Here is a 6,691-nt window from a genome sequence, read left to right as displayed (position 1 = left end):
ACCGCGACTGGCCTGGGCTTCGTTCGCCTTAGAACTTTCCCGTGGCGGCAGAAAGCCCCGCCCCTCCCCCGCGACGCCCGCGCGCTCCGGGCGGCTCGTTCGTGCGCGTGGGCAGCGGCTGCCGCGGCGCGAGTGGCGCAGAGGCGGCGGCGGCGGCAGCGACGGCGGCCGTGAGCGTAGAGGCAGCGGCGGCGCTTACGCTTGTCAGGTGGGTTACGGGGGTGCCCTCATCAGCACTTCCCATATGGTCTAGCGGTTAGGATTCCTGGTTTTCACCCAGGCGGCCCGGGTTCGACTCCCGGTATGGGAATGTCGAAATTTTTGTCTTTTGAAAAGCAATTTGGGAAACTGACTTATTTTACTTTGAATGGCTGTGGCTGTCTTCCTGTCCCGTGTGTAGATGAGTTTGTGTTAGTTGCGCCGGGAGCTGAGCTGCTACTTTGGGGGGGCAGCGCGGGTCCTTGGAGGAACGAGAGCACTTGGGGTCCCTCTCCCGCCTCGGGCTCTTGAGGCTGCTAGATCCGAAGGGAGTTTCGCTTTCTCCGGGGCTGCTCCGCCGGCCCCGGGTCGCCGTATTTTTCCAGACGCTTGGGAGGTGATGATTAACCTCGGCCCCGCGTTATCTCCTCCCGGCGCCCCCTCGGTCCACACCCTGCTCGGCCGCCCCCTTCCGATCGGTCCCGGGACGCGCGGGGCGTGTTCGTCCCCTGCCCCGGGAGTCCCCGAGCCCGCGCCCTCGCTGGGAGCGCTCGGTGTCACCCGTGGGCCCCGCGTGGACGAGAGCCCCTTCCGACCACGGTGCGAGTCCCGCGGCTCCCGCGCACCGGGCACCCCCGCCGGCCGCGTGCGTGCCCGCCGCACCCCGCGCCCGGCCTGCCGAGTCCCCTGGACTTGACACCGGGCGCTGGGCACGGGCTCAGAAGTCCCCCCGCCCCTGGAGAAGGCCTTGGGGGAAGGGAGGCTGTTCAATGTTTTTCCCTCTCCCCTGGAGAAACACACGACGAGCTGCGGGGAAGGCAAATACCACTGTGATGAGACGTCTTTAAGGAAGAAAATGGACTTTCCAAAGGGGCCAACGTTTTGAGGGCCGCTAATTAAAAAATCCTGGTGTGGAGGTGGGGCTTGCAAGAGAAAATTGGCCGGAGACTGGGGAGGGGATGTTATAACAAAGTTGCACTGTGTTTTTAAATATAGAAGCCCTGTGTTTATTACAAAGACTGGGCAGCTGTGTCAGCAGCGTGAGCCGTAAATGAAACAAAAGCGTTATCTTAAATGCAGTTGAAATTAGAAAAATAGGGTCAGCTATAATGTTTAGTCCGTCGGGCCCCTGGGGACAAATGAAGAAGGAAAAAGTGACTCTTGCGGATGGGCTTCTAAGCAGTGCCATTATTAAGAGCAGAAGTTTCAGTGGTTAGTATGTGTTCCGGCTGTGTTGTAGATTTAACTGCGTAGTAGGTTTGAAGATCGTCCGTGAACGCGATTTGTGTAATGAGAAATTAATTACTATTTTAAATGCTGTTGATGCAAACATTCGAGCCCTTAACACGCCTGACACTGCCATCTGCTTTTGAAGTTAGCTGATGTTGAGGTTCTTCACGTTAGTGGGTGGTGCATAGACCACTGGAAGGATCATACCTTGGGATTGGTGATTAGCTGTGTGACCTTGTGCAGATCTTCCACCTTCTCTGCCCTCTGGCTTTAGGAAGAGCTACAATTCTTGATAATGTGTTACAGACCTCAGATAGAGTGGCAAGAATCGTTGGACAATTCATGGATAGGTAATGAAAGTGGAAAAGTTTCATTTCAATAAGGAGTGGCACTATGTTACTAGGAAGAACAAGGTACTGAAGTATTAGATTGGAAGGGAAGACACCTCTGCCTTTATTGTCTCCACAGAGGTCTTAACTTTTGACCTTGTGTTTTGTAATCACCTAGTATTATACTGTCCCAAATGGTGCTAAAATGGGTGCTGTATTAAACTCTGCATCCAGTAATTACAAATGGTGGTAGGGTATGGGTAAACTGATTGTCTAATAGTTGTTTACCAAGTAGAATATGGTAGGACAGTGTCTGCGTAGTGGTTAGCGCTCCTGGAGTACAGAGATGATGGCTTTGCCCTGGACCTTGAAGAACTGGTTGGATTTCTCCTGTTGGGGAATGTGAATCACAAATCTGAAGTAGGGGGGGTACAAGTACGGGAGGCTGGTGAGCATTCTGGTTTGGCAGGAGCACAGGGCGCCTGGAGGATCAGCTGGGGAAAGTAGGAAGGACTTTTAACTTGGTAAGTTTTGACAAGGTAACAGGGACCTTTTATGTTACTAGGGTTTTAAAAACACTTTTTTTCCCTGTTTGAAAAACCCAAGTATAGAAGATGTGAAAAAATATTGTTTTAAAAGACTCAAACAATATAGAAATATATTCCGTGCCCATAGATTTTATGTTTAGGAGTTAAATGTTCATTTTTAATGAATAGAATGGAGAAAAACAGTTAATTGGAATTCAGTTTATAAGAATGAGGTCTTAAATTATGAGAATGATCTGTAGCTGTATTCTTACTGGCTTCCTTTACTGAAAATTTTGTTATATTGTAATACAGTGCTGCTCATTACTCTCAGTAAGATATACTTGTGTTCCTAACGTTGGGAGGACTAGGTCATAAATTTGTGAGGATTCACACACACACACACACACACACTTTTGCCTTGTCACCAAAACAACATTGGCAGTCATGTTTTTGGTTCTTTCTTGGACCATGGAGTAGTGATTAGTCGAATGAAATATATTTACCCTTTAATATTTGCTAGGTGTAATCAGAGATATGTGAAAACTCAGTAAATGTTAGTAGAGATGAACACCTGTGTTTGAAGACGTGTAAGAGATTTAAATGATTGTGGTGTTTTGAGGTAAAATCTATACTTTACCAAGGTCCCTGAGGCTCAATGTTATGTGGGCCTCTTGCTTCATCTCCTACCCATTCTGTTTGTTATACTTTAGGGACACTGGCTTCATTTTATGCACTTTGAATATGCCAGGCTTACTCCTGTTTTAGAGTTTTATTCCTTGCTGTTTCATCTATCTGTTCTATTCTCCTTCCACCTTTTCACATCTTGAGTCTTTACTGACCACCCAAGCTGAAAACTCTGTCTTTGGTTACTTTCTGGTTATTTTACCCAATTTTTTCATTTCCTTACTCTCTGAAATTACCCTGTTTGTTTTTATTTCTTGTCATGTCCCATCAGAATGTAAGTTCCATGAAGATAAGGATATTGTACAAGGATACCTCAAAAGAATTCATAGAAAAATGGAATTTTAATGGAAACGTAAGTCTATTTTGGTACAGAAATTTTGGAATTCATACATAACGTGCATTTTCTGTGAACTTTTTAGCGACTCCCTCCTGTAATGGGATTGTTCTTGTTGTATGGGATTCAAAAAATAGTGAAGAAATTGGACCCTTATATGTAGCTGGTAGAAATGTTGAATGGTACAGTTGCTTTTGGAAAGCAGTTTGGAAGTTCCTTCAAACATTATACATAGAGTTACCATATGACCAGCATTTCCATTGCTAGGTATATACCCAGGAGAAATGAAAACATGGACCTGCACCAAAATTTGTATACAAATTTTTATAGCAGCATGGTTCATAGGCAAAATCTGGAAACAACCAAATTTCCATCAATTCATAACTGAATAAATAAAATGTGGTTTTTCTGTTAATGGACCATTACTTGGTAACAAAAAGAAATGAAATACTGAAATACACTACGATGTGGATGAAATTCAGGAACATTACCTTAAGTGAAAGAAGCTGAGCATAAAAGACCACATTTATATGAGATGTCCAAAACAGGTAAATCTATAAAAAGGATAGATTAGCGATTGCCTCAGGTTAGAGGGGGGTTAGATGATTACCATGTCCTAAAGTTAGTTATTATGATAATTTCACAACTCTATAACTATATTAAGAATATTGAATCGTACATGTTAAATGGATAAGCTTTATGGTATGTAAGTTTTATCAGCAAAACCTAAAAAAGATTGAAGCAATAAAATACATATAGAATATTTTATCTCGTGTATATTTATCATTTGAATATTACATATTATACATAATAGAATAATTTAATAATGAAACTAGCTACTAGAAGGTAGCAAGTGCTCAGTAAATAACTAGTGAAGGTGTATAGATAATTATTAGACATTGCATAGTGTGATAAATACTCAGGGGAAGCTAAACCAGTGTTCTAAAGTGTTTGAAGGTCTCCAAAATCCACATCTTGGAGGGGAGTGGGGAAGGGTCTCCTCTAGGAGGCAGTGTTGGAGATGGACTTTGAAGGCAGTATTAGGCTTCTGCTTGTAGACACTGGGGGTGAGGGGAGCATTAGGAGAGAGCAAACATGAGCCGAGGTTATTAAAAGTTCCTGGCACATTTTGACTGATCTGAGGGTACAGGTAGGATAGGAAAGAGAAATAAGACAGCAAAAATAGATTAAGGTCTGTTATCAGACAGTTTCTGTGCTCCGTCAGATCTCTGATATCTTTATATTGTGTGGTACCTCCTCCTTTCCCCTTCCTAGTGTGTTTCCATCCTACCTCTTAGAAGGGCCTGGAGGCTTTCCCCCTTCCCTTCCAACAGGCTGTTCCGTAAAAATTTTAACTTTGGACTAAGGACTTTGACTTGTTGCCCTCTGCATCATTAGATTTGGAGCAGTACTCTAAGCACCTTGTGAACATTCAGAAAATATTTGAATGAATGCATGAAAATGAAAAGTTGCAAACTGTTCAGAGCAAAATTTATTTTACAAACCCTTGGCAAGGAGATTTTGCAAGATCTTTGCATTTTGGGTTAAGCTAAGTAACTTAGGAAAAGGGCTTTGTGGTAATGATTGTTTAATGAAGTTAATTTGGTGGTAGTGTGCAATATGAGGATGGTAAAGATGATATCTGTAGTGTCCGTTCCCACCTTCCAAGTCCTATTCAAGCTCTCTGTTCTCCCTATGTTAGACCATGACCATGGTCGAGTGTCTCTTGCAGTACATTAAAAGCTTATAGCTTTCCTTGTGTTTAGTCTCTGCCTAAATAGGGTGATGGCGGCAGAACAGAAAGGAAAGGTCAGGTGTAAAAGGTTCATTGAAATAAAAATTTTAGATGTCAGCAAGTAAACCTAAAAAAACAAAATAGAGAAATCTGAAATTTTTTTGAGAGGACAGGTATTTTTTGGTTTTCAGTTTGGTCAGACAGTAAATTTGTTGCCCACATGTATGTATAAGTGTGTATGGTTTTTTGAACACTGAAATTGTGCATTGAATCCAGGAACAAAATTAAGACTGTGAGACTGCCACCCTGTGGACGATATAACTAAAATCCTCCAGAATTAGAGTAATGCTTTATTCTTTTATAATTTTAGAACTGGCTATAGTTCTTCTTGTAGGCGTATGTGATTGTGTTCATTAAATAAAAAGCTTGGAATTAGTTTTTCTCTGAGCTTTCTCTTAGGCTTTTAAATAGAATCGAACATACAATCAGTAGCTTAAAAATGTTATGTAGAAACTTAGGAGTGCTTTTTAAACGGTATCTTTCTTTGCTCCAGAAATATTATATAAAAGGGTTTGTTTTTTAAAAAATATTGTAGCATGTAAGCCTATTGTGAAATATTTTTTCCCATTGTGCTGATTTTTTCATCCTGTTTTATGATAAGTATGGTATTGTCCTTGAGTGTTAAATTTCTTGAGAAGTATGTGAAAACTTCCCCTTTTTTGGCTAGGCGAAAAATTTTTTTAAAAAGATTTATTTATTTACCTTAAAGTCGGAGGAAAATAGATCAATCTTCCATCTGCTGGATTACTCCCCAAATGGCTGCAACACCCAAGGTGGAGCCAGGCCAAAGCCAAGAGCCAGGGGCTTCTTGTGGGTCTCTCACATGGTATAGAGGCCCAAGCACCTGGGCCATCATCTGCTGCTTTCCCAGGCCACCAGCAGGAAGCTGTGTTGGACGTAGAGCAGCCGGCTTCACAGGCTGCAGTATCACCCATAAAACACGGTGGTAGTCCCTGAATATGGATTATTATCCTCATTTTGTGTGTGTGTGTGGAATTGGTTTTAGTTATTAAAAATTCTCCCAGGAGCCAGCGCTGTGGTGTAGTGGCTGCCTGCAGTGCTGGCATCCCACATGGGTGCCAGTTCAAGTCCCGGCTCTTCTACTTTTTTTTTTTTTTTTTTTAAGATTTATTTATTTATTTGAAAGTCAGAGTTACACAGAGAGAGAAAGAGGCAGAGAGAGACAAAAAGAGAGTGGTCTTCCATCCACTGGTTCACTCCCCAGTTATCTACAATGCCCGAGCTGTGCTGATCCAAAGCCAGGAGCTTCCTCCAGGTCTTCCCATGCAGGTGCAGGGGCCCAAGGACTTGGGCCATCTTCCACTGCTCTCCCAGGCCATAGCAGAGAGTTGGATTGGAAATGGAGGAGCCGGATCTTGAAACAGAGCCCATTTGAGATGCAGGTGGCGGCTTTACCCGCTACCCCACAGCGCCAGCTCTTGCTCCACTTCTGATTGAGCTCTCTGCTATGGCCTGGGAAAGCAGTAGAAGATGACACAAGTCCTTGGGTCCCTGCACCTATGTGGGAGACCCAGAAGAAGCTCCTGGCTCCTGGCTTTGGATCAGCCCAGCTCCGGCTGTTGCAGCCATTTAG

The 6,691-nt window shown here is 43.6% G+C and overlaps 1 protein-coding gene and 1 non-coding gene across 5 annotated transcripts in view; both read left to right on the top strand.

Annotated features, from left to right (window-relative positions):
• The first annotated feature begins 103 nt into the window (after positions 1–103).
• The window catches only part of ELF1 (E74 like ETS transcription factor 1), a 116,311-nt gene continuing 109,723 nt past the window's right edge, over positions 104–6,691 (top strand). For 2 of the 4 annotated variants that reach the window (XM_062194106.1, XM_062194102.1), the window contains exons 1-2: positions 150–208; positions 3,240–3,320. The gene's annotated coding sequence lies outside the window, so the exon portion shown is untranslated. Of the gene's footprint in view, positions 209–3,239; positions 3,321–6,691 lie in introns of all 4 variants that reach the window. The other 2 variants (XM_062194107.1, XM_062194104.1) reach the window with 2 other exon arrangements.
• Positions 239–310, top strand: TRNAE-UUC (transfer RNA glutamic acid (anticodon UUC)). The gene has a single exon. It is a non-coding gene; the product is annotated as a tRNA-Glu (tRNA).

This window comes from Lepus europaeus, chromosome 6 (genome assembly GCF_033115175.1).
Source record: "Lepus europaeus isolate LE1 chromosome 6, mLepTim1.pri, whole genome shotgun sequence".
Lineage (NCBI taxonomy): Eukaryota > Metazoa > Chordata > Mammalia > Lagomorpha > Leporidae > Lepus > Lepus europaeus.
This window is presented reverse-complemented; position numbering and strand designations above follow the sequence as displayed.